The sequence below is a fragment of the Solanum verrucosum genome, unplaced genomic scaffold, assembly GCF_900185275.1.
Source record: "Solanum verrucosum unplaced genomic scaffold, falcon-dt-bn FXZP01000010.1, whole genome shotgun sequence".
In the NCBI taxonomy this organism is placed as follows: Eukaryota; Viridiplantae; Streptophyta; class Magnoliopsida; order Solanales; family Solanaceae; genus Solanum; species Solanum verrucosum.
The window spans coordinates 113,704-141,399 of record NW_026020633.1 but is presented as its reverse complement, the minus strand read 5'-3'; the positions used below and the strand labels follow the sequence as shown (position 1 = coordinate 141,399).

The 27,696-nt window shown below is 35.0% G+C and overlaps 1 pseudogene; it reads right to left on the bottom strand.

The window, feature by feature from the left end:
• On the bottom strand, window positions 1-24,237 carry LOC125812046 (uncharacterized; annotated as a pseudogene).
• Between the last annotated feature and the right edge of the window lie 3,459 nt (window positions 24,238-27,696).

Here is a 27,696-nt window from a genome sequence, read left to right as displayed (position 1 = left end):
TTATGCATCCCTAGTAAAACATGTTGCACCCACTTCAACATTGTATCTCTCAGACATCCTTTGAAGTGTAATGATCCATCTTTTAGCTCCATATGTTTCACAACCAATCAAAAAGTTTCTAAAGATATGATGAACCTGAATTTTTTCATCTATTTGAACATGTTCAATCCAAGTAACCTACAAGGAAAAAAACAATCAAGAAAGCAAAAAAGTATATATATTTTTCTTGACCATCGGAAACATTTATGATAGGAACGTACGTTGAAAATTTGTATTTTTAGTAATGGTTTATAAGATGAGGATTTTGTAATATCATATAAGGAGAAAACTATTCATCCACTCTTGTTTTAATTTCAACAGCTTAGGCATGAATAACATAATGTGAGCTAGGTTCAACACTATTAAATTAAGATTAGTAAAAAAAATGGATTGAATCTAATGCAATCCCAAAATACAACTTATAAGGTTGTTGAAACAAAGTCTTATAGAAATACAAGGTAAAGTTGCATACAACAAAGAAAGTAGATGATTCTTACCATACTTTCACCATTGTCCATATCTCGAATTGCACAACCAGAAGGAAACTTTCAAGCATGAGAAGGTTCACCACTTTGAATATCTTTGATTAAATCATATGAAACATCCACCATAATCCATGTTGTTTGATCAAGTTTTCTACAATAACGTATAAAGAAATAATCCCTAGCTTCCAACAGAGGAGATAGAATATGTAACTTTTCATACATCTGTTTTCAAGAACCAATGAAAAATTAGTTTATTTTTATTAATAAAATTTAATATTTAGGAAAAAAGATATAAAGATGAACTAATATAATTTTACCAATTGTATAGAGCCTCCCACATTTCCGAAATCAAGTACTTTCGTAGTCCTAGCTTTTGTGACTATATTAGGAAACATGTTCATCCATTTAATCTGCATACACAAAATCAATCATTTTTAAGTATATGATTAATGATTAAGCAAGAGCAATAGTTACGCTTCAAAATAGAATCAACTAATAAGAGTTATATAAAACCAAATAAATGGATTATTAATCCAAATTTCTGTTTGAAACTCATGTAATTAACTTATTTTTCTTTTGGTTAGCCCTAAAACTCCTATATAACCACTCATTGTCCATATTTGTCAATATATTTGAACTCATCTTAATTAATTATATTGTGAAAGAAAATTAAAATAAAATGGCCAATATAAAAATAGTCAGAAATTTTAAGTCAATTAAAATAACGATAAAATTCAAAAGTCATTAAAACATACAAAGTCATACTAGTATCTTCGATCTCTCAGTTTCCCAAGTTTGAAAGTGATGATTCTAGCTTGGTATGTTTCAGCATCAAAAGCTTTTAGTTTATCGCAAATTCTAAATCATTGGCTACTTCCGATAAATCCATCAAAAAAGTTGTTAGGATGCACATTTTTTGCCCTTTTAAACACATGAGAGAAAGCTATATATATAAAATGAAGAACGACTTAGACCCTAGTACTAACACATTTTAAATTTGTACCAACCTAGGTCCAATGCAAATAATAACAATTATAACATGAAAATGTTCAAGAAACTTACCGAATCAAGAAAATTTTGAATCAACTCAATTGCATGAATTGGCACAACTCCACAAACCTTCGATGATTCAAATCGAGTAGTTGGTGATTTACAAGGTCGATATTGATTTGGAAATAGCTTGTCATGAACCTCACGATGAATTAAACACCCCTCATCACATGGCGATTCTATCCAAATTGGATTATTCAATTTCAAAAGTTCAACCATTTCATTCATAGCTGCAACATCAATCTAAATAATAGTTGATTTATCCCTATTATCATGATGAAATTCATAATTTTCTTGTAGTGATGAGAAAATTATTGGGATATTTTAGTATTTATTGGATGTTCTCTAACATTAGTATTATTAGTTTGAGGAAAAGTAGGATGAAATGCATTGAGAGATCCACATATATTTTGTCTCAACAAACTTTCATTAGATGAATTTGATGGATATCCGAGAGAGGATTTTTGTGGTGCGAAATTTGAACCCATAACAGAAGACCTTTCAAGAACACTTGGGATGATATTCAATATTCTTTCGTGCTGCAAAACAAAAAACAAATTCTTAAGTTAGTTACTATACTAAGTAAGCATATCACATCATCATCATATCATTATCATCATATATAATTTGATGAAATTTGTATCATATACTATTTTATTAAACTTATCTGCAAGTTATATCAACATAAAAATCTTTTATGTTGTTCTTATTAGTCCCTTGTGAATTTTATGTACGCAAAATTGATATGATCTACTAGACATTTTAAAGAAGACATATATTAATCGTATTTTTGTTTAACTCGTACAAGATGCTAAATTTATTTGGTGAGAACTTCTTGATATTTATCTACTTTAAAAGGAGACTACATTTCTCAAAGACGAGTCATAATTGTTTAGACATGAAATATCTAGAATAATAACTAAGTTTGCACATATTCAAATATAAATTGTGTATTGAAATATCAAAATGAGAAATTTATCAAGATAAATATTTGATATAAAACAAGTACATAAATATAGTTATTATTTGAAATTTTACTTTGCGTGGACGATTATAGGTTCACCATTCATCATATTGAGTTCTTGTATACAATTTCATTAGGAATAAACAATAAGTACTACATGATTTAGAAAACCTTTCACTAATGGTAAATTGAGTGACAAAAATGCCTGAGAGTGTTGTAAACAATAAGGACAGATCAACCATGTCTTACCGTAGATGAGGCATAAATGATTCCTTCAAAATATTTGTTAAAGAATTAGCTAGAAAAGAGATATCACATATAACCATAAAGAAAAAATTAATTAATTGTTTTTGTTAGTAAAGAAATAACAATAAAAAAAACTAAGAAAATAAAATTATGGTTAAAGTTAAAAAATAGGTTGTGGTTCATTTTTAACCCAACTCATCCCAAAGAATTTTTAACCCGCTCATTTGTTTGTTCAGACCATCCTGATTAGACTGGGAAATAAAGACAGATCAATCCTGTCTTTAAAGTAGATAAGGTGTAAAATGATTCTTTTCAAAATATTGATTAATTAGCTAGAAAGATATATTAAATATGATCATGATAAAAAAAAATTAACTAATGTGTTTGGTAATAAACAAATAACATCAAAACAAACTAAAAAAAAAAGTAAATTTTGGTTAGAGTTGGAATATTGGGTTGTGGTCTATTTTAAGTCCACCTCATCCCAAATAATTTATCAATCCAATAATTTGTTTATTCAAACCATTTTGACTATCTTGGACTTAGTTCAAACCACACATTTAATAATACAAGATTTCTTTAATTAGTCAAAAAATTCATAACAGGAAAATCATTAGTTCCTACTTGTAAAACCATTTTTTTTTTACTTTCATTATGAAAAAGTCAAATCATCCATAATAGAGTTGATTGTAAATTGAAAGAAGAAAAATAAAATAAGGAAGTAAATGTACTAATTCTTAGTATAAGAATAAATTGTTGTATCAAACAACACATTCGAACAACGTAAGCAAGTTTGAAGAAGAAATTTTGGGGCCTAACAAAAGAGATGCACTGGCCACACCATGGAGTCTTCCCTACTTTTAATTAGTCATTCATTTCTAATTATTGCATAACAAGAACAAGAACAACAACAACAATAATGCTAAAAACAATTATAAGCCATCTATTAAGTATAACTACATTTATAGAAGAAGGACAAATTAATTAATATTACCTCTGTTTGAGTCATTTTGTTTTGATACCAAATCATGATTTGCTTAGGGTCAAGCTAAGCCCTATTTTCCTACCCAGTTGATTTCGTTGATTTTCATTTGGATGCGAATATTCATTGAATAATCTTCATTTCAAAATTCACAAAAAAGAACAATGATCATTAGCCACTTTTTAAAGAAATAAACCTTAAACTGAAAAGAACGAAAAAAACTTTATGGATGAAAAGAAATATAAGAAGAAACGTACTAGTAGAAAATTAAGAAAAATAAGAAGAAAATTAAACAAATTGTATCCGGAATATAAACAACTCATATCACAAAAAGTAATAACGGAAAATTAGATCAATTAATAGATAATATATCTAAAATAGAATATAAATATATTCAATATTTTAAAATACAATGAATAACAAGAATAACGAATATAGATAAAAACTTACTGAAATAATTATAGCAAAAAGACAAGAATTAGCACATAGGCAAAGTAGACTTAACAATAATATATTTGCAGGAACTTGTAAAATATCTATAGTAGCACAAAGGAAAACTATTTTATATCTACAAATACAGATAGAAAGTTTAGAATATAAATTTCAAACACAATCTATAAATGAATAAGGAAGAATATGCCATAGACGAAAAAATATATGAAAACTATGACGGATTAAAAATAAAGATAATATTTTCTAATCTAGGAAGAAGATACAAAAAAAATAAGTGACAATATAAGTTTAATGTTAGAAAAAAGAAACAGTAAAACTAGAAGATAGTTTAGCTGCTATGATAAGAATAACAAAAGAAAACAAAGAAATAGATAGAAAAATGGAAATTGAAAAAATAAAACAACAAGCAAAAAAGGAAGTACAACAATTAGAAGAAGTAAAAAATACTAAAATAATAGAACTAGAAAAAGAGCTGGCAATGTTAAAAGAAATGTATGAAATGAAACAAAAAGAAAAAGAACAAAAAACAAAATTAGCAAATGAGATAATTAAATTTAAAGAAAAATTGCAATTAGAAGATGAATTAGAAGGAAAAGAAGAAAATAACCAAGATAATCTACCTGAAATAAGAATTGATGAAATAAACGACGATGATCTAGATGAACAACATTCAGAAACAAGCGAAACATATACGGAACTTTTAACAAATATAGATAATACAAAGAATTTAGAAGTAAATGTCGGAGACATAGACATGGATGAAAAACCTAGTACATCAGGAATAAAAAACCCAAAAAAATTAAAATATTATAATACAAACTGTGAACAATATGATAAAGAAAAAACTATATGGGATAAAAGATTGAAATAAAAAATGAACTCCTAAACCAATAACTGAACAACATATTTTTTTAGATTTAGACTGTGTAGCAGATATAAATAAAACAATCCAATAATAGATAACAAAATAGTAATGATAGAAACACCAGGATATATAAAGAGAATACTTATAGGAACAGTAAAATTATGGCTACAAAATTTATCAGATGAAAGTTTACAAACTCTAAGAAATAATAAAAAATTTGATGGTGAAATAGCTACTACAACTATGGAAATATTATATAAATATGAAATAGCTATAAGGAACGAATTTAGTAGTATGACAACAGAAGTAGAAGAACAAAATAAAGAAAAAATCATAAACCGGAATCTAATGACAAAATTAGCAATATGTAACATGTGTTATATAGATGAATATACATGTGCATTTAGAGAATACTATTATAAAGGAACATATAACATAGACGAAAGTAAAGAAATAAGAAAATTATATTTTACAAAATTACCGGAACCTTTTAATTCAAAAGTAATAAAAAGTTAGAATGAAGCAGGATTAACAGATACCTTAGGAGCTAGAATAAAATTCTTACAACGATGGTTTATAGAACTATGTGAAAACTATAAAGAAGAAATAAAAGTGAAAAAAATACTAATAAAAAACTTAGCATGTTGCAAAAATAAAACGGCACCCCAATTTGGTTGTACGGACAAATACTATAAAAAGAGATATAACAAAAAATATAGGTCAAAATATAAATATAAAAAATCAAGAAGAAGATACTATGTAAAAAACTACAAAACCAAAAGACCATATAGACCAAAAAGAAAACTAACGGAATGTACTTGTTATAATTGTGGGAAATTAGGACATATAGCTAGAGATTGTAAATTACCTAAAAATCCAAAGAAAAAACAAATATCATAAATAATAATAGACGATGAAAAATATATGCAAATAGAATACATAGATTATGAATTAGAAAGCAATGATAGTATATATGAATTATAGGAAAATGAAATAGAAAATAATTCAGTAACAGAATCAGATAATGAATACTATATAAATGACTGAAACATACATACAAATAATAACTAAAGAAAATCATCAAGATGAAGAATCTTTAGAACAAAAAATAATATTTGATAATAGCATATTTGAACAAATAAAAGGAAAAGAATTAGACCTAAGCGTAGAAAAAATATTCGAAATACCAACAATAAAAAATTGATTTAAACGACAAAAAGAAGAATATTATGTAGTAAGTCAAAGAGAACATATTATAGATTGCAAATATACCTAAGGAAAGGCTAAAATATCAATAATAAATAAATGAATAATAAATAAAGAAATACAAAAAATTAAGGCTAAAAATTCAATTAAATATGTACATTTAGGAGGAACAGAAATACTAATAAAAACATGTTTTAGAGAAGGGATAGATACACCCATAGAAATATACTTAGCAGATGATAGGATCATACAACCTATAGAAAAAAGTATAATAAGTACAGTAAAAGGCAACCTCATATACCAAAAATTTAAATTTATAATAAGTATTAACTACTCAGTAGCAATAAATGACAGAAACATAGATAAATCACTAGTATTATATTGGAAAATGTCAGGAATAGAACTAGCCCCGGGAAGTAAAATATTTACAGTTAGATGTAAAAACTTATATGTTTTAACAACAAAACATAAAATAACAACAAAAAATAAAATAAAAAAAATAAAAATAGAAAATCCTTTTGAAAGGATAGTTACAGTCATAGATAATAATAATTATAGTTATAATGAGATTGATATAGAAGAAGATTTAGAAATAGTAAAAGAAATATTAAGCACATCAAAAAGAATAAACTGTGAAATACCACAAATTTCATAAAAAATGAGTACCTCAAGAAGAATAGATAAAACCCCACAAATATCAATGGAAGAAGAAATAAAACCACATCATTACTATATAACGGGAGTAATGGAACAACGAAAATATTTAATATTAATAAATACAGGACAAGAAGAAAACTATATTACAAGAGAATTAGTGACGGAAGATGAAATAATAACTACTGAACAATAATGCCCCGAACTACCAAAAGCATTAATGTATACCGAAGAAACTACAGAAAAGGAAATAATCATTGGAGGAGTACCAATAGTAATAAAATTTAAAATATATCAAGGAGATGAAAATATCACTTTAGGAATAAAATGGCTAGAACAAGTAAAACCATATAATCTAGAAGACAAACAGTTAATAATAAATTATGAAAATAAAAGAGTAATAATAAAAAGGACTTTAGTATGATAAAAATATGAAAATATATATACTTGCAAAGATAATAATAGAAGGATATTACAACATATATTATACACCAATGATAGATACGGGAGCAGAAGCTAATATATGCAAATACAATTGTTTACCAGAAGATAAATGGGAAAAATTAAAAACACCGATAGTAGTAACATGATTTAATAATGAAGGAAGCATGATTACATATAAGGCAAAAAATATAAAAATACAAATATGGGATAAGATATTAACTATAGAAAAAATATATAACTTTGAATTGACCACAAAAGATATGCTATTAGGAATGCCATTTTTAGAAAAATTATACCCACATATAATAACAAAAACACACTGGTGGTTCACAACACCATGTAAACAAAAAATATGAGCAAAAAGAGTAAATAACAAAAAAGGAAAAACAACATAATGGATAAAAGGAAGTGAAAAAATTACACAAAAATTAGAAAATATAAAAAAATAATACCCTACGATAGAATTAATTATATTCTCTATAGATAAAGTAAAAATAATCCAAGATAAGTTAGAATTATTATATAGTGAAGATCCTTTACAAGGATGGGAAAAACATAAAACAAAAGTAAAAATTGAGCTAATTGATAATAATAGTATAATAACCAAAAACCATTAAAATATAATTTTAATGATTTAACAGAATTTAAAATACATATAAGTGAATTACTAGAAAAATGGTACATACAAGAAAGCAATAGCAAGCATACAAGCCCGGCATTTATAGTAAATAAACATAGTGAACAAAAAAGAGGAAAAAGTAGAATGGTTATTGATTATAGAAATTTAAATGCAAAAACTAAAACATATAACTACCAATACAAAATAAAATATTAAAAATAAGACAAATACAAAGATATAATTACTTTAGTAAATTTGACTGCAAATCAGGATTTTACCACTTAAAGTTAGAAGAGGAATCTAAAAAACTTACAGCATTTACAGTATCACAAGGATTTTATGAATGGAATGTATTACCATTTGAATATGAAAATGCACCAGATAGATATCAACACTTTATGGATAACTATTTTAAACAACTAGAAAATTGTGTAGTATATATTGATGATATATTACTATATTCCAAAACACAAGATGAACATATAAGATTATTAGAAAAATTTATACATATTATAGAATATTCAGGCATAAGTTTAAATAAAAAGAAAGCAAACATAATGAAAAAACAAATAGAAATTTTAGGAATACAAATAGATAAAAATGGAATAAAAGTGCAAACACACATAGTACAAAAAATAATTAAATCAAATTAACAACTAGATACAAAAAAAAAAATTATAATCATTTCTAGGACTAGTAAATCAAGTAAGAGAATACATACCAAAATTAGCAGAGAACTTAAAACTATTACAATAAAAATTAAAGAAAGATGTAGAATACCAGTTTGATAAAAAAGACCAAACACAAATACAAAAAATAAACTATTATGTAAGAACCTACCTAAACTATATTTTCTGGATGAAAACAAAAAAATTACTTATATATTAGAATCAGACGCCAGTGAAAAAAGTTATGGAGGAGTCTTAAAATACATGTATGATAAAGAAAAAATAGAACATCATTGTAGATATTATTCAGGAACATTTACTAATACAGAAATAAGATGAGAAATAAATAGGAAAGAATTATATTCAGTATATAAATGTTTACTATCATTTGAACCATATATTGTATATAACAAATTTATTATAAGGACCGATAATACACAAGTAAAATGGTGGCTAACAAAAAAAATACAAGATTCGATAACTACAAAAGAAATGAGAAGATTGGTATTAAATATATTAAACTTTACATTTACTATTGAAGTGATAAAAACTGACAAGAATGTTATTGTAGATTACTTATCAAGACAAAGCTAAACAGACTGAAAAAGAAAATACTATAGAAGAAATACTCAAAGCTATGAACCTACTTTGCACAAAAGTAGAAAATATTGACAAAGAGCAACAACAAATACGAAGTCAGCAGCATGACTATAAAAATGCGGAGCTAAGTCGATCGGAAGACTTTAAAAATCCAGACCTAAAAGGTGACGTTGGGAAACATCTTAAAACCCATAATGTTTGTTTAAATACAGTTGCAGGTACGAGCAAACAAGTTAGTGAAAAACAACATAAGAATACAAACTTGAACCAGCTATTTGAAAATGTCACGCCCCGAGCCTACACCCTGGATGTGGTTGGCACTCGAAGACCACTGCTGGCCCCCAAGCGAACCCTTGGCTTGACTTTCTTAACTCAGCGAAAAACTCAATGCAATGCAAGGTTTTAAAACAACCTGACTGAAATAAAATCTTGCCAAAAAGGCAACTCGAGTCTCAAAATAGAATATTTACATATATACATAGATGAGAGACTCCAAACTAACTGACTGACTGTCTATAAAGCCTCTATAATACTGAGATGGATGTTGGGACAGACCCCGCAACATCCTAATAAAACAAAAATAAGGAACAACATAATCGAGTCCTCCGGAACACAAAGAAGCGCACCACTGATTCGGAAGTACTCAACTGGATCAACGGCAAACCGGCTGCTGGTCCTGGGTACCTGTGTCTGCATCATAATAAGATGCAGGCCAACTGGCATCAGTAAATTGAATGTACGAGTATGCGAGCTGGAAAGCTAAACCCCAACTTGAATCTTGGAAGGAGTACAAAGGAACTCTTACCTTGGCTCTGTTCAACACATGAATAACTGAACTCAATATATAAAGCAATAAGACACATGCAATATATAAAGCTTGTAAAATAGTGTAATTAAGTTAGCTTGTTAAAGATAAAACAATAACAAACTCAACTTTACTTATATAAAAGTAATATAACTTTAGTGGGAGATTCTTTAACCGACAACCACCACTATGAGCCCTAGTGGTGGTACAACGTTTTACCTCACGTTGCCCAAGGACCATCATATACCTTGCCGTGATATAGGAAGCTAACTTTACTAAGTGGATCCACTAGCTTAATCTTACGGATTCATCTAAAAAGTATGACCCGTTAACTCCTATGTTGGCGCATGGTTCTTATGGAGAGTTGAGTTAATATGAACTCGCATCCCCAATTCGGTGCTCAAGACTACTCCCAAAAATACTTAGCTCATAAGTGTTTTAAACACAACTTTCTTTATTTGAGATAATTACTCAAAACTTTGCCCGAAGGCTCATTTGGAAACAATGTTTCTTTTTCTTGAAAACTAGCCCAAAGGCTCTTTTGGAATCATAGTTTTTTTCTTACTCAAATGTAAAAACATTTGGAAACTTCTTTGGGAATACATAGATCCATAATAACTTTTGAGAAATGAAATCAACTTTAAACTCTTGACTTAACTTGAAACTTGACTTAACTTGAAACTTGAGCCTTAAAATGAAGTTAAAACATTCAACAAAGACTCCATGAAAGCTTTAAAGACTTGCTTTGACTTCCTTCATGAACTTCTAGACTCAACTCTTAACTTCCCATGACTTGGAAACTTACTCTCCTTGAATTGGAATCATGGATTCAAGGTGTTTGATCACGTGTTATGGACGAGTTCTTGACGTTTAAACGTACCTTGGAGTGTTAGAAACAACTAGGGAACATAGGTACAACACCTAGGAACATGTATGGGAAAATGGGGAAAGAATGGGAAAACATGGCGCTCTGAGAGGCGCGGAGCGCTAGACCAAAAACTTTAGAGGAAGCCTGCTGGCGCTCTGATGGGCGCGCTGCCCCAAGGGGGGAAGTTTAGAGCTCCTCTTGGGGCTCACTGACAGGTGCGACGCCCCACCCTTTTTCCCTGAAAACTGACTTTTCTCCTTAGTTTTCTCCAACTCTAAACCTTCTACACATCAAAGTTTCCAGCCTCAAACACTTAAGATCATAAACCTCTCAACATGCAATAGATTCAACTCACAAACACCAACCGAAACATACACCAAACCAACAAGAACTTCAACACAACACGACTACAACTTCAACAATTATAACCAACAACTTCAACAAACACATTCAATCTTTTCTCAAAATTAAACGAGCTTGGCATGTGGGGGAAAGTGTCACGACTCAGGAGCACCCCCAAGTTGTAACAAGGAGTACTCGACCCCGAAGGGGTCTTATACGAGCCACATAGTCATTCATTGCATTCAATAATGAAAATAGTGCGGAATAAAAAAAAACTTATTTACATCCACACATTTAAACTTCTTAAAACAACTTTAAAAACACACAGCGGAAGTCTAAGTCTCACATAGCCATCTTAGACACAATCGCAAAACATAAGTAGGAACACGGCCCTTTACAATCAAAAGAAGTCTATTACATGAACAAAAGAACTTAAAAGTCTTATCCTCGAATCCATGAGGACATACCAAGTCTTGGAGGAAAGCAATCCAACACTTCAAACTAGCTAGGAGGGATCACTTGCCAGAACCTACACTTATAGTAAAAGTATGAAGAATATGGGTTAGTACACAAAATGTACTAAGTATGATGACCATGCAAGAATGCTTAAAAAGGGACATTTTAGTTAGAAACCATGCATTATGCCACCTTTTTGAAATATCATGAACAATAGCATAAAAGACATACAAGACACGCATAACATCAAGTAAGTCATAATATCACCTTTAAACAATATCAACATGAAAACCTTTACCTTGGACCCTCACCTCAAGAAACCCTTATGCTATACCTCGTGCAATGTATGGATGGCGTCCCATACCACCATCCATACTAAGGCACCACATTTAGGTCACTTAAAGTAACTTATCATTCCTTTCTTTCACCTTTGCACAATACTCATACATAAGAGGTATATCATTAATTAAGACATGACAAGGGAAAATAACTCGTAATATAACCCAAGTATAACATGCATAACATATTAAGCATTTAAGAGCCAACATTCTTTAATAACCTCATTTAGGGTACATTCATGTCACAGTCATTAGGATTTAGAGAAACTCACTATGACCCTCTCCAAGCCTACTCGTGCAATGTATAGGTAGCATCCCATACTACTATCTACACTTTGTAGAACCTGTCAAGAAACCATAATGAAATCTCACATGATGGGAAGTAAGCGTTTAACCGACATAGACCATGAGAGTTTGTCATGGAATCCGGTGTCATGAGTCCCCACACCGAAAAGAGGTGGTCTACTTGCCTAAGGAAGACCGGTATATATAGCTTAATGGATCCACTAGATTCCTATGCGGGCACATAGTTTATGGGATAAGGTAGACGATCATTGAAACTCATGCCTAACTGTCGGGGGAGTTTCCATCTAACCAAATCCGCTCGGTGCTTAGCCTACATTCCCATAGAATAGTTCATTACTTTGACATCATCACACATGAAAGGGTGCCATAAGCCTACCGATTCAAGGTACATTATTTAACACATGAAAGGGTGCCATAAGCCTACCGATTCAAGGTACATTATTTAACACATGAAAGGGTGCCATAAGCCTACCGATTCAAGGCACATTTAGGAAAGCTCATTAACTCCTCTTGAAAGGGTGCCATGGGCCTACCGATTCAAGTCTCATCATTAACCTTTATGGAAAGGTGCCATAGGCCTACCGAATCCAAGGTTCATTACTTATCATTAATGGAAGGATGCCATTAGCCTACCGATCCAAGGTTCATTATAAGCATGTGTGGAAGGGTGCCATAAGCCTACCGATCCAAGGATTCAACAATCAACAATATAATCATTTATACAAGAAAATGATGCATAAGCCCTACCAATTCAATGTATACTTTATATTGAAGAATCCTTCATATTATATCATCAACATTCATGAGTGTCATCAACACATTTCTGGATTTCCATACATCTCATAACTCAAACTTTAAAGCATCGATTCATCAATTTTCCATAGTTGGACATTTTGTCAAACACCTTGAAGGCATGTAATGAAATCAAAGAGCATGGAAATTAGGGTAGTAATTATGCAACCAAACCAGTGAACAACCTACAACAACACCTTTACATTCATAACATGATCACATTATCTTCATTGAATTCTCATTCATATAATGTCATGATAACACTCCAATTTCTCATACTATGTCTTTAAGGCCATAAGCCTCACATACCAATACACCAACAATACACCATAAAATAAGCATGGGTAATGACATACTTCAACAATCTAAAGACCTTTAAACAAGTTTGATTCATATACATTCATTATCTAGCAACCCACTTCATAAAGGCATAAACTAGGAATAGAGAGAAATCATGGGTTCATGGAGTATTTTCATCTTAAATCGTCAATACAACAACAATATAACCATAAAGTGCCATTAGAAACCTTTTAAAACCATTTGGTGGAAGAACCCATGAGATTGAGTGAAAACCTAGATTTTTCATACTTTGAAGTAACTTTGGATTTGGCTCTTTGAATGGAAAATTAGACAAGGATCAAGACCGCCATACCTTTGCTATGATCTCCCACGAAAATTGATGAAGAAAGCCTTGAATCCAAAGCCCTAGCTCCCACTTCTTCTTCTTCTTCTTAAATGGAGGATTGTAGAGAGGGAAATGTTTTTAGGGATGGGAATTGGATTATGGTATCTAGGAAATAATATAAGTCCTTTGAAAAAAATGGTCCAACACTTTGAAAAAATCAGGCGGGTGAACAGTAAATGAACAGTAAAATCAGCTACTGGAATTTGCATTTTCTGCCGGACAGACTTTACGAAAATGGGCATAACTTCTTCGTCCGAACTCCGAATGAGGTGAAACGAAGTGAGTTAGGTAGCTAACTCAAAGGGCTTTCCATGGATATATTATTGGCCACCCAAATAATTTGTGTGCTAGGAGATATGACCCTCCAAAATAGACCCTCGAAAAAGGCTTCACTTGGAAATTTCGGATTTTGATACGGTTGCTCTAAAATTTGGGTTAGACCCATTTCCCACTCAATTTGACCCCCTAAACAAGAATATGAAGTCGGATTTTCGAAAAATGAAACGGATCTTTTTATATACAGCTAAACAAGTTTCCGGTAACTTCCGAAGCACATTTTTAAGAACTTTTGGGTCAAATTCAAATATAATCATTTCATTAAGTTCTCGACTCCAAACTCACATGTGAGGCTCTAGTTTCACTCTATCATTTTCCGAGTCGTTACATTATCCCCCACTTAGGAACATTCGTCCTCGAATGACACTTTAAACACATAAGGGGTAACAACTCAAGTATACAGCCCATCAACATGCATACAACATCAATACAAGTACATAAATATCGGAGGAAACATCAACTCCACATCAATGAGGCTCAAACAACTTCATGCAATTCAAGAAATTAGGAATACATCTACCAATTCCTTATGCATCAAGCTTTACCATTTCTCATTTCATTGGATGAACTTCCTTCTCCAATTTACATCACACTCATCCCAAAATTATTAGGCACATTATGCAATTTTCTCACAAAAGTACAATTATGCAACATTCTCAAGAACACATTTAAGCATGCCTAATAAATCAACTCAAGCAACATTTAAGCATGTTCAACATTTATCCTCATGAAGCATATAGTCAACTCAACTAAATGCACATCAACACGAGGAACACGTTTATGAAAACTCATTTTATCATTTAACAAGAATTCAAATAGGACATGCATAACATAAGGAGACCATGGAAACTCATTTTCACCCAAGACTCCAAAACATAAAACAAGCTACTACGAACTCTTGGTCTCAAGCTTGAATAAGAATAGAAGGAATGAGATAAGGATATCAACACTCTCAACAACCTTGCTATTCAACCTACCATCCCCCACTTAGAAGAAAACCCAATTAAGGCAAACATGAAAAACAACACCATAGAAACCTCATCAAGACATTCATGACCATAAGGAACTAAAACTTACCGGCGCCTTCATTCGGATTAGCTTCCTTGTCCTTGCTAGCTTGGAGAGCATAGAAACGACCATAATTTGGAGGAATAGGAACCGTTCCATCTTTAGAAGCTTGCTTTGCCTCCCTTCCTCTAGCCGTAAAAGTAGGACAATCTTTCACCTTGTGATCATTCTTCCCACAACCATAGCATCCATTAGTACCGGCTAGGCACTTCCCATAGTGCCTCTTGCCACAAGTGGTGCAAGTAGGTTTAGAAAATTGAGATCCACCACCTTTATCTTGGTTAACCTTAGGAGCACTTGAAAAATCTTGATCTTGAGCCCTCTTCTTGAACCTAGGTTGACTTTGCTCATCGGATCTACCCCTCTTCACATTCCTATTCATCCTCTTAAGTTTGGACTCCTCAATGGATTGAGCATACACTATGAGCCTAGAAATGTTCATGTCATTATGGAGCATTGCCGTATGACACTCTTCCTTGACTAGGTCGGATACGCCGGTCACAAACCTACTCATCTCATCCCTAGGGTTTGACACCAAAGATGGGGCATACTTAGACAATTGGGTAAACCTCAAGGAATACTCTTGCACACTCATATTACCTTGCCGAAGATTGATAAACTCCTCAACCTTACACTCCCTCATCTCACGGGGAAAGTACCTACCAAGGAAAGCTTCCTTAAACTCCTCCCATTCTATAGGATCCGCTCCCACCGGCCTATTAGCCTTCCATTGAGTGAACCAAATTTGGGCAACATCTTTCAATTTATAGGAGGCAAGCTCCGCCTTTTCTCTTGAAGTCACCCCCATAGCACTCACTACCTTATACACTTCATCCAAAAAATCTTGGGGATCCTCTCCCACCTTAGAACCTAGAAACACCGGAGGATTCATCCTCACAAAGTCTCTCAACTTAGAAGCCATAGTACCCTCATTAGCATTCACCCTAGGCCCCATATCTCTAGTCGCTTGAGCCGCCATGGCTCGGGCCAAGATTAAGAAAGCCGACCTAATCTCTTCATTGGTCATATCCGGGGGAACCACCGGAACCTCATTCTCTTGCTCACCTATAGGAACTTGATTGCATTGCACACCTTGACCATTTTGCACAACTTGGGGAGGAACTTCCTCATTCACATCCTCTTCTCCTACTCTCCTTGCGGGTCTCCCTCTTGTATTCATATCCTATAAACACAAGAGAAGGATAAGGATAAGAACACTTATAGAACCACACTCTAAGGCACGACTTTAAAAATATGAAAGAAGTGTAACTTCTAGCATCCTATAGCCTCTCGCTCATAGATGTGTCGCGACTCACACCGATGAACAAGACTCTACAAGATGTGGCATGTGAGACATCGATCCTAAAAAAACATTTCCAAAATCTTATGCTCTGATACCATGTTTGTCACGACCCAGGAGCACCCCCAAGTCGTAACAAGGCGTACTCGACCCCGAAGGGGTCTTATACGAGCCACATAGTCATTCATTGCATTCAATAATGAAAATAGTGCGGAATAAAAAAAACTTATTTACATCCACACATTTAAACTTCTTAAAACAACTTTAAAAACACACAGCGGAAGTCTAAGTCTCACATGGCCATCTTAGACACAGTCGCAAAACATAAGTAGGGACACGACCCTTTACAATCAAAAGAAGTCTATTACATGAACAAAAGAACTTAAAAGTCTTATCCTCGAATCCATGAGGACATACCAAGTCTTGGAGGAAAGCAATCCAACACTTCAAACTAGCTAGGAGGGATCACTTGCCAGAACCTACACTTATAGTAAAAGTATGAAGAATATGGGTTAGTACACAAAATGTACTAAGTATGATGACCATGCAAGAATGCTTAAAAAGGGACATTTTAGTTAGAAACCATGCATTATGCCACCTTTTTGAAATATCATGAACAATAGCATAAAAGACATACAAGACAGCATAACATCAAGTAAGTCATAATATCACCTTTAAACAATATCAACATGAAAACCTTTACCTTGGACCCTCACCTCAAGAAACCCTTATGCTATACCTCGTGCAATGTATGGATGGCGTCCCATACCACCATCCATACTAAGGCACCACATTTAGGTCACTTAAAGTAACCTATCATTCCTTTCTTTCACCTTTGCACAATACTCATACATAAGAGGTATATCATTAATTAAGACATGACAAGGGAAAATAACTCGTAATATAACCCAAGTATAACATGCATAACATATTAAGCATTTAAGAGCCAACATTCTTTAATAACCTCATTTAGGGTACATTCATGTCACAGTCATTAGGATTTAGAGAAACTCACTATGACCCTCTCCAAGCCTACTCGTGCAATGTATAGGTAGCATCCCATACTACTACCTACACTTTGTAGAACCTGTCAAGAAACCATAATGAAATCTCACATGATGGGAAGTAAGCGTTTAACCGACATAGACCATGAGAGTTTGTCATGGAATCCGGTGTCATGAGTCCCCACACCGAAAAGAGGTGGTCTACTTGCCTAAGGAAGACCGGTATATATAGCTTAATGGATCCACTAGATTCCTATGCGGGCACATAGTTTATGGGATAAGGTAGACGATCATTGAAACTCATGCCTAACTGTCGGGGGAGTTTCCATCTAACCAAATCCACTCGGTGCTTAGCCTACATTCCCATAGAATAGTTCATTACTTTGACATCATCACACATGAAAGGGTGCCATAAGCCTACCGATTCAAGGTACATTATTTAACACATGAAAGGGTGCCATAAGCCTACCGATTCAAGGTACATTATTTAACACATGAAAGGGTGCCATAAGCCTACCGATTCAAGGTACATTTAGGAAAGCTCATTAACTCCTCTTGAAAGGGTGCCATGGGCCTACCGATTCAAGTCTCATCATTAACCTTTATGGAAAGGTGCCATAGGCCTACCGAATCCAAGGTTCATTACTTATCATTAATGGAAGGGTGCCATTAGCCTACCGATCCAAGGTTCATTATAAGCATGTGTGGAAGGGTGCCATAAGCCTACCGATCCAAGGATTCAACAATCAACAATATAATCATTTATACAAGAAAATGATGCATAAGCCCTACCAATTCAATGTATACTTTATATTGAAGAATCCTTCATATTATATCATCAACATTCATGAGTGTCATCAACACATTTCTGGATTTCCATACATCTCATAACTCAAACTTTAAAGCATCGATTCATCAATTTTCCATAGTTGGACATTTTGTCAAACACCTTGAAGGCATGTAATGAAATCAAAGAGCATGGAAATTAGGGTAGTAATTATGCAACCAAACCAGTGAACAACCTACAACAACACCTTTACATTCATAACATGATCACATTATCTTCATTGAATTCTCATTCATATAATGTCATGATAACACTCCAATTTCTCATACTATGTCTTTAAGGCCATAAGCCTCACATACCAATACACCAACAATACACCATAAAATAAGCATGGGTAATGACATACTTCAACAATCTAAAGACCTTTAAACAAGTTTGATTCATATACATTCATTATCTAGCAACCCACTTCATAAAGGCATAAACTAGGAATAGAGAGAAATCATGGGTTCATGGAGTATTTTCATCTTAAATCGTCAATACAACAACAATATAACCATAAAGTGCCATTAGAAACCTTTTAAAACCATTTGGTGGAAGAACCCATGAGATTGAGTGAAAACCTAGATTTTTCATACTTTGAAGTAACTTTGGATTTGGCTCTTTGAATGGAAAATTAGACAAGGATCAAGACCGCCATACCTTTGCTATGATCTCCCACGAAAATTGATGAAGAAAGCCTTGAATCCAAAGCCCTAGCTCCCACTTCTTCTTCTTCTTCTTAAATGGAGGATTGTAGAGAGGGAAATGTTTTTAGGGATGGGAATTGGATTATGGTATCTAGGAAATAATATAAGTCCTTTGAAAAAAATGGTCCAACACTTTGAAAAAATCAGGCGGGTGAACAGTAAATGAACAGTAAAATCAGCTACTGGAATTTGCATTTTCTGCCGGACAGACTTTACGAAAATGGGCATAACTTCTTCGTCCGAACTCCGAATGAGGTGAAACGAAGTGAGTTAGGTAGCTAACTCAAAGGGATTTCCATGGATATATTATTGGCCACCCAAATAATTTGTGTGCTAGGAGATATGACCCTCCAAAGTAGACCCTCGAAAAAGGCTTCACTTGGAAATTTCGGATTTTGATACGGTTGCTCTAAAATTTGGGTTAGACCCATTTCCCACTCAATTTGACCCCCTAAACAAGAATATGAAGTCGGATTTTCGAAAAACGAAACGGATCTCTTTATATACAGCTAAACAAGTTTCCGGTAACTTCCGAAGCACATTTTTAAGAACTTTTGGGTCAAATTCAAATATAATCATTTCATTAAGTTCTCAACTCCAAACTCACATGTGAGGCTCTAGTTTCACTCTATCATTTTCCGAGTCGTTACAGAAAGAATCAACCCAACAGTATGAACTCACATACCTCATTAGGGATCACCCCCGAAGAAAACCACGACGATCTTTATGAAGTTTGCTTCTTCTTCTCCTTTCTCTTCTTTTCTCTCAAGAACCCTAACTCTTACTCTTTTTATAAAAGGAAAAACTGATCAAAAATCAGTCTTACACCTTAATATATATCCAAAAACAAGGCTAGGGAAAAGACCAAAATACCCTTACAATTTCCGGACGGATTCCCTGCCAACTGCCCAACTTTCAAAGGGCATAACTCGCTCATACGAAGTCAGAAACGAGCAAACTCGATGGCGTTGGAAAGACCAATCCACGAAATTTGCAACCATAACTGGAACCACACCTAGATCATCCTGAGCTAGGAGTTATAACTGTTCAAAGTTGGCCAAAAATTCATTATTTTCCATACTTAGCCAAATTTTCCAGATTTTTAATTCTTTCCGAAAAGACTATTTCCAATTTTTTTTTAAGCTTCTTCCTAGTCCCCAACTTGCAAGATGTCACAATATCTCCCCCTTGGGAACATTCATCCTCAAATGAGGTTACTCTTACTAGGCTAAGGCTGTAACGTCAAACTCAAACACCCAACAAGCAATCATGCAAAAATAACTGCGGCATGCTCACTATAATTTAAAGAGCACTAAGAAGGAAATTAGTACCTTGGTCTGCATTTCCTCCGTATTCAAAGAGATATGGGTATATCTTCTTCATGTCCTCTTCGGCTTCCTAAGTGGCTTCCTCAACAAATTGGTTCCTCCAAAGGACCTTAACTGAGGCTATATCTTTCGTTCTCAACATACAAACTTGATGATCTAGAATCTGAATAGGAATCTCCTCATAAGATAAGTTATCCTTGATCCTAACACTTTCAGTTGGCAGGATCAGTGAAGGATCACCTATGCACTTCTTCAACACGGAGATATGAAATACCGGATGAACCGTTGCTAGTTCCTGCGGCAACTCCAACTCATATGCAACATTGCCAATTCTCTTGGCTATGTGGTAAGGTCCAATATACCGGGGACTAAGTTTCCCCTTCTTACCAAACCTCATAACCCCTTTCATGGGTGAAACTTTCAAATATACCCAATCATCTATTTCAAAATCTAACGCCCTTCTCCTAACATCAGTGTAGGATTTCTGGCGACTCTGTGCCGTTTTCAATCTCTCTTGAATCACTTTCACCTTCTTCATAGCTTGGTGAACTAAATCTGGTCCTATCAACCCTGTTTCACCAACTTCAAACTATCCAATAGGAGATCTACATCGTCTCCCATAAAGAGCTTCGTATGGAGCCATTTGGATGCTGGAGTGATAACTGTTGTTGTAGGGAAACTCAATGAGAGGTAGGTGATCATCCCAATTACCTTTGAAATCGATCACATAAGCCCTCAACATATCTTTAAAGTCTGAATAGTACGCTCGGCTTACCCATCAGTCTAAGGATGAAAGGCAGTACTCAAGTTCACCTCGGAACCCAAGCCTTTTTAAAAAGATTTCCAGAACTGTGCAGTGAACTGTGCACCTCTATCTGAAATAATTGAGATTGAGACTCCATGAAGTCTCACCACCTCTTGAATATACAACTTGGCATAATCTTCTGTTGAATTGGTAGTCTTTACCGGTAGAAAATGGGCTGATTTTGTCATTCTGTCAACAATCACCCAAATAGAATCATGTTGCCTGCGAGACCTTGGCAACCCTTTGATGAAATCCATATTGATCATCTCCCACTTCCATTCTGGAAGTTCTATCCTCTGTGCTAAACCAACGGGCCTTTGCTGTTCCACTTTCACTTGTTGGCAATTTGGACATTTAGCAACAAACTCTGCAATTTCCTTCTTCATGCCATCCCACCAATAAACTTCTCTCAAGTCACGATACATCTTCGTGGAACCTGGATGAATGGAATATCTGGAGCTATTAGCTTCATCCATCACCCTCTCTTGGAGTTTATCTCAAAGCACAATCTCCCCCTTGTTCAAAAGCTAATACTCTTTGATTTTGAACATTTGCCTTCAACTCAAGCAAAATGGGATCTTGGTCTTGTTTCTCTTTCACTTCTAACACTACTGATGACTCGGCCCTGCTCGTCACTCTTATACTTCCTTCTGCGGAATTCGTAAGTCTGATTCCTAGGCGTGCCAGTCTATGCACATCTTTTGCTAACTCTCTCTTCTCTTCTTTAATATGGGCGGTGCTACCCATAGACAACCTGCTTAAAGAATCAACAACAACATTAGCCTTACCTGGGTGATAAAGAATACTCAGGTCATAGTCCTTAAGTAATTCTAACCCACCTCCTCTGTCTGAGATTAAGCTCTTTCTGAGTAAGCACATATTGAAGGCTCTTATGATCAGTGAATATGTCAACATGCACACCATACAAGTAATGACACCATATCTTCAAAGCGAACACTACAACAGCTAGCTCTAAGTCATGGGTTGGGTAGTTCTTCTCATGAACTTTCAACTGTCTGGAGGCATAAGCTATAACTTTGCCATTCTGCATCAAGACACAACCCAAACCAACTCTAGATTTATCACAATACACCACAAAATCTTGAGTACCTTCTGGTAACATCAAAATTGGAGCTGTAATCAACCTTTTTTTCAATTTCTGAAAGCTTTTCTCACAAGCTTCAGACCATTGAAACTTCACTGTCTTTTAAGTCAACTTTGTCAAAGGAGATGCAATAGACGAGAAACCTTCAACAAACCTTCTATAATAGCCAGCTAATCCCAAGAAACTCCTAATTTCTGTAGGAGATGTGGGTCTAGGCCAAATTCTGCACTGCTTCAATTTTCTGAGTATTAACTTTAATACCATCACCGGACACAATGTGGCCTAGGAACGCCACAGACTTAAGCCAAAACTCACATTTAGAGAACTTGGCATACAACTCCTTATCTTTCAAATTCAGAAGGACTAGTCTGAGATGACTAGCATGATCTTCATCATTCCTTGAATAGATTAGTATGTCATCAATGAACACGATAACAAACACATTTAAATAAGGTTTGAAGACTCTATTCATAAGGTCCATGAAAGCTGCCGGTGCATTGGTCAAACCAAAGGACATGACCAAAAACTCAAAATGACCATATCTGATTCTGAATGTTGTCTTTGGAATATCACATTCCCTTACTCTTAACTGGTGATAGCCTGACCTGAGGTCAATCTTTGAAAAACAAGTGGCACCCTGTAGCTGATTGAAAAGATCATCAATCCTCGGAAGATGGTACTTATTCTTAATGGTAACCCTATTCAACTGGCGGTAATCTATACACATCCTAAGGGAACCATCTTTCTTTCTCACTAACAAAACTGGAGCACCCTAAGGTGAGACACTCGGTCTAATGAAACCCTTTTCTAAGAGATCTTTTAACTGCTCCTTTAACTCTTTCAACTCTGCTGGTGCCATTCTATATGGAGGAATAGAGATAGGACGAGTATCTGGAATGAGATCTATGCTGAACTCTATCTCTCTCTCAGGAGGAATTTCGGGTAGATCATCAGGAAACACTTCTGGAAGCTCTCCTACTATAGGAACTGACTGCAAATGAGGTATCTCAACACTAGAGTCAATAACTCGGACTAAGTGATAGATACAACCCTTTGAGACTAACTTTCTCGCCTTAAGGTACGAAATAAAACGACCCTTAGGCACTGCTGAACTGCTACCCCATTCTATGACTGACTTATTCGGAAACTGAAACTTGACTGCTCGAGTTCTACAATCTATCGATGCATAACAAGCATGAAGCCAATCCATACCTAGAATGACATCGAAATCTACCATGTCTAACTCAACCAAATCAGCCATGGTGCTCTTGTGATTGATGGAAACAGGACAATCACAATAAACTCTTTCTGCTAGAATAGACTCCCCAACAAGTGTAGAAACACAAAATGGTTCACAAAGTCTTTCAGGAAGAACATCAAACTTATTTGCAACATAATGAGTTACAAAAGATAAACTTGCTCCTGGGTCTAGCAAAGCATATACACCAAAAACAAAGACTTTGATCATACCAGTGACAACATTCAGAGAGCTCTCTTGCTCGTGGCGACTAGTGATTGCATAGAGGCGATTTGCTCCTCCACCGGTACTAGAAGTAGCTCTTCTAGGTGTCGTCCTGTCTGGTGGGACAACTGAAGAGGATTGGGCCCTACTGTCCAGATTTCCACTAACTTGCTTGTTCTTTGGGCACTCCTTCATGAAGTGGCCCTCTTGTCCACACTTAAAACAACCCGTCTGGCCTTGACGACACTTCCCTGGATGGACTCTACCACACCTAGCACATCCAAGAACCTGGTTACTTCCTTGTGCCACACTGTTCTGAGACTGTGCAGGTCCAGCTCTGAAATTCTGCGAACTCTGTCCAGTGTACTCACTTTTATTTCTGGGTACAGGTGCACTAGCAGATGATGGAACAGGTCCCCTTTGCATTTGTTGAAAGGACGGACAGTTCGCATTACCTTTCTGCTGCCCGGACTCATTACCGGTCTTAGCTCTCTTATTTCTAAACTTTTCTCTGTCCCTCAGCTTTTCTTCCTCATCTTGCTGCACATAAACCATCAACCTTGATATGTCCATGTCCCCGATAAACATTGCAGCCCTACCTTTTTTACTCGATAATCGAGACAGTCCAGCAACATACAAACTCATTCTACTCCTCATGTCCGCAACCATCTCCGGAGCATAACGGGAGAGTTGGGTAAACTTCAGACTGTACTCATTAACACTCAAAGACTCCTGCTTAAGTGTGAGGAACTCACGTACCTTGGCCTCTTTCAATTCTTGAGGAAAGAAACGCCCCAAGAAAGCTTCCTTAAAATAGGCCCAACTCGTAAGTGGTGCATTATCAACTCTGCCCCCTTTCCATTGGTCGAACAAGTTCTAGCAACATCTTTCAATTGATACGCAGCTAGTTCAACCCGCTCAGTATCTGCCACATGTATCACATCGAAAATCCTCTTCAATCCTCAATAAAATTCTCTGGATCCTCAGTAGTGCTTGAACCCATAAAACTCGGAGGATTCATCCCCAAGAACTCACGAATCCTAGAAGTGTCAGCTCCTTCCTGTCGAACTCCCCTTTGCTGACCAATCTGAGTAGTCACTGCTTGACTCAGAATTCTAATTGTCTCTCTGAACTCGGGATTGAAAATTCCCTTGTGGTTGCACTCCCGGGGCATATGGTAACTCTTGCTCATCAACATAACGTCTAGGAAGACGCCCTCTGCCAACTCTTCGTGGAGGCATGACTATCTGAAACATGCGTAAGCACGGATTAGACAGAAACTTTTTAGAGATCAACTCTAACGCATGAGATGAGTCTGAAAGAAATGATAAAATTTCCTAAATGTTGTAGCCTCCCAATTATAGATGTGGCGCGCTTCACACCGATAACTAAGAATCTACAGACACGGCTTCATAGACTCCCTAGGGCTCTGAACTTGCTTTGATGCCAAGTTTGTCACGCCCCGAGCCTACACCCTGGACGTGGCTGGCACTCGAAGACCATGCTGGCCCCCAAACGAACCCTTGGCCTGGCTTTCTTAACTCAGTGAAAAACTCAATGCAATGCAAGGTTTTAAAACAACCTGACTGAAATAAAATCTTGCCAAAAAGGCAACTCGAGTCTCAAAATAGAATATTTACATATATACATAGATGAGAGACTCCAAACTAACTGACTGACTGTCTATAAGCCTCTATAATACTGAGATGGATGTTGGGACAGACCCCGCAACATCCTAATAAAACAAAACTAAGAGAACAACATAATCGAGTCCTCCGGAACACAAAGAGGCTCACCACTGACTCGAAGTACTCAACTGGATCAACGACGAACCGGCTGCTGGCCCTGGGTACCTGTGTCTGCATCATAATAAGATGCAGACCAACTGGCATTAGTACATTGAATGTACGAGTATGCGAGCTAGAAAGCTAAACCCCAACTTAAATCTTGGAAGGAGTACAAAGGACCTCTTACCTTGGCTCTGTTCAACTCATGAATAACTGAACTCAATATATAAAGCAATAAGACACATGCAATATATAAAGCTTGTAAAATAGTGTAATTAAGTTAGCTTGTTAAAGATAAAACAATAACAAACTCAATTTTACTTATATAAAAGTAATATAACTTTAGTGGGAGATTCTTTAACCGACAACCACCACTATGAGCCCTAGTGGTGTACAACGTTTTACCTCACGTTGCCCAAGGACCATCTTATACCTTTCCGTGATATAGGAAGCTAACTTTACTAAGTGGATCCACTAGCTTAATCTTACGGATTCATCTAAAAAGTATGACCCGTTAACTCCCATGTTGGCGCATGGTTCTTATGGAGAATTGAGTTATATGAACTCGTGTCCCCAATTCGGTGCTCAAGACTACTCCCAAAAATACTTAGCTCATAAGTGTTTTAAACACATCTTTCTTAATTTGAGATAATTACTCAAAACTTTGCCCGAAGGCTCACTTGGAAACAATGTTCCTTTTTCTTGAAAACTAGCCCAAAGGCTCTTTTGGAATCATAGTTCCTTTCTTACTCAAATGTAAAACATTTGGAAACTTCTTTGGGAATACATAGTTCCCTAATAACTTTTGAGAAATGAACTCAACTTTAAACTCTTGACTTAACTTGAAACTTGACTTAACTTGAAACTTGAGCCTTAAAATGAAGTTAAAACATTCAACAAAGACTCTTTGAAAGCTTTAAAGACTTGCTTTGACTTCCTTCTTGAACTTCTAGACTCAACTTTTAACTTCCCTTGACTTGGAAACTTACTCTCCTTGAATTGGAATCATGGATTCAAGGTGTTTGATCACGTTTATGGACGAGTGCTTGACGCTTAAACGTACCTTGTAGTGTTGGAAACAACTAGGGAACATAGGTACAACACCTAGGAACATGTATGGGAAAGTGGGGAAAGAATGGGAAACTTGGCGCTCTGAGAGGCGCGGAGCGCTAGACCAAAAACTTCAGAGGAAGCCTGCTGGCGCTCTGATGGGCGCGCTGCCCCAAGGGGAAAAGTTTAGAGCTCCTCTTGGGGCTCGCTGACAGGTGCGACGCCCCACCCTTTTTCCCCCGAAAACTGACTTTCTCCTTAGTTTTCTCCAACTCTAAACCTTCTACACATCAAAGTTTCCAGCCTCAAACACTTAAGATCATAAACCTCTCAACATGCAATAGATTCAACTCACAAACACCAACCGAAACATACACCAAACCAACAAGAACTTCAACACAACACGACTACAACTTCAACAATTATAACCAACAACTTCAACAAACATATTCAATCTTTTCTCAAAATTAAACGAGCTTGGCGTGTGGGGGAAAGAATCAACCCAACACTATGAACTCACATACCTTATTAGGGATCACCCCCGAAGAAAACCACGACGATCTTTACGAAGTTTGCTTCTTCTTCTCCTTTCTCTCCTTTTTTCTCAAGAACCCTAACTCTTACTCTTTTTATAAAAGGAAAAACTGATCAAAAATCAGTCTTACACCTTAATATATATCCAAAAACAAGGCTAGGGAAAAGACCAAAATACCCTTACAATTTCCGGACGGATTCCCTGCCAACTGCCCAACTTTCAAAGGGCATAACTCGCTCATACGAACTCAGAAACGAGCAAACTCGATGGCGTTGGAAAGACCAATCCACGAACTTTGCAACCATAACTGGAACCACACCTAGATCATCCTGAGCTAGGAGTTATAACTGTTCAAAGTTGGCCAAAATTCATTATTTTCCATACTTAGCCAAATTTTCCAGATTTTTAATTCTTTCCAAAAAGACTATTTCCAATTTTTTTTTTAAGCTTCTTCCTAGTCCCACAACTTGCAAAGATGTGACAGAAAGGACATTTACACCAGAACACCAAAAA